The following is a 2,334-nucleotide window of genomic DNA, read 5'->3' on the forward strand; positions in this document are numbered from 1 at the left end:
TTTTATTGCCCCCTGGACCCAATATTAAATATGTTTACCTTCCCGTTTTTTCTTTCTTAGTGTCACCAAAATAACTGCGTTTTCAAAATCAGCAGTTGCAAAACAAACTCGTGACCACTGTTTTAACAAACCATTGAAACTATAATGTTTCCTCTGTCCCTAAATATAATAAGGAATTCTGAAAATTTTAGGATAAATTAACACAGAGAGGAAAAAATCTTTCATGCCCTACTGTGTTATTCGAAAAAAAGTCTTTCATGCCTATCATTAGAAGCACCCAGGCTAGCTCTGATTGATGCGAAGGTCAGTCTCAGTGGAAGTTTCATGGAGAGTTTCATGAGCATTAAATTTCATACCATATCAGCAATTTTCCTAACTTGGCAAGATCTTTATAAAGAGACAGAAGGGAGAGTTCCATCATATGTGATAGGAGTTCCATCCGCATGACATTTAACAGGCACAATTACCTAGTTCCCAGTTGTTGGCGCTAGAAATCACTGATCGAATTCCCAGCGTCGGACACACGACCCGGGAGAATCTGCTTCACTCCTGTTCGGGTGATCGCCCTGGTGCGGTTCACGCGGAATGCCAGCCAATCTGACCTGTTGATTAGTAAGAAAATAAACGTGTCAGTTTCCAGGGGTTGCGATCGGCTAAAGTTCCGATCTTAGGAAAGCTTATCAGCGAATCGGCCGATTTGCAGTAATGAAGGAAATCAGCTATGAAGCAACTGATTACCAAGTAACGTTTGTAGATAAAACTACTAGCGCAATCTAAACAACGTTAAGGTAGCAACACTAGAAACAGATCCGATCGGCTATGTGGAAAAGCAGTAAATTAAGTAGCAAGATATAATAAAGCCGAAGGTTCTAATTCCAAGCTGGATAACTGGTGATAAAACTAGAACAACAGGTAAAACCTAGAATTCTAGTGAATATCGATAACTAGTGAATAAATCTAAACGAAACAACAGCGATGCGCCCGAAGTTAAAGCTTAGAAATTACTCGATAAACAGAACTTACAAGATCAGCCGGAGGTCAAGTTGATGCAGCCCCGCCAACCCGTACGAACTCGTGAAAAAGGAGAAAAAGTGTTGGCGAAGTCGCCTGCTTGAAAGTAAGTACGAGGAAAAAGTAGTTTGTTGTATTGAGTTGATTGTTCCTTTACAGATCCATAAGGGTGGCTATTTATAGCCCCGTACAAACGACTTCTTATCCGACTAGAACTCTATCTCTAACTTTAAACAGAAAAACTTCTTATCCGACTAGAACTCTATCCCCAAATCTAAACAGAAAACGAATATTTACAAGTACGATTCGTACTATCTTCATGCGCTTCATGGGCTGACCTCCTCTTCATCTTCATAATCCTTTTTAAGCCCACATCGGCCCAATCACCTCTTTAGCAAGGAGGTAACCGATCAGGACCCACACGTCAAGGGCTCAAACTCATCCCGACCCTGGGCACTAGGGTCGGACGAGGTGGAGATCCTCCTTTGGAGGGGTCGGGCGCGTCCAACCTCAAGCCTCAGGGGTCGGGCGAGGCGGAGATCCTCCTTTGGAGGGGTCGGGCGCGTCCGACCCCAAATCTCAGGGGTCGGGCGAGGCGGACCCGATCCCAAACCCCAGGGGTCGGGCGAGGCGGAGATCCAAGGATCAATCGGCCGATCCTCGACTGTAGCATCAAATGGCCGATCCTTGGCTGTAGCAGCAATCGGTCGATTTCTAATCGTCACCCTTGTATCTCGCCGCATCTTCCGATCTTTTCTTCTCCTAACGCCGATTTTACACGTGTCAAAATCTGGCGTCAACACCAGTCTTGGTAACAGTACAAGTACGATTCGTACTATCTTCATGCGCTTCATGGGCTGACCTCCTCTTCATCTTCATAATCCTTTTTAAGCCCACATCGGCCCAATCACCTCTTTAGCAAGGAGGTAACCAATCAGGACCCACACGTTAAGGGCTCAAACTCATCCCGACCCTGGGCACTAGGGTCGGACGAGGCGGAGATCCTCTTTTGGAGGGGTCGGGCGCGTCTGACCCCAAATCTCAGGGGTTGAGCGAGGCGGAGATCCTCCCTTGTAGGGTCGGGCGCATCCGATCCCAAACCCCAGGGGTCGGGCGAGGCGGAGATCCAAGGATCAATCGGTCGATCCTCGACTGTAGCATCAAATTGCCGATCCTTGGCTGTAGCAGCAATCGGCCGATTTCTAATCGTCACCCTTGTATCTCGCCGCATCTTCCGATCTTTTCTTCTCGTAACGCCTATTTTACACGTGTCAAAATCTGGTGAAGGTAGACAAGCGCAGAGCCTCAGCCTTGTCAGAGGCT

The sequence above is a fragment of the Setaria italica genome, chromosome I (assembly GCF_000263155.2).
Source record: "Setaria italica strain Yugu1 chromosome I, Setaria_italica_v2.0, whole genome shotgun sequence".
NCBI classification, from domain to species: domain Eukaryota; kingdom Viridiplantae; phylum Streptophyta; class Magnoliopsida; order Poales; family Poaceae; genus Setaria; species Setaria italica.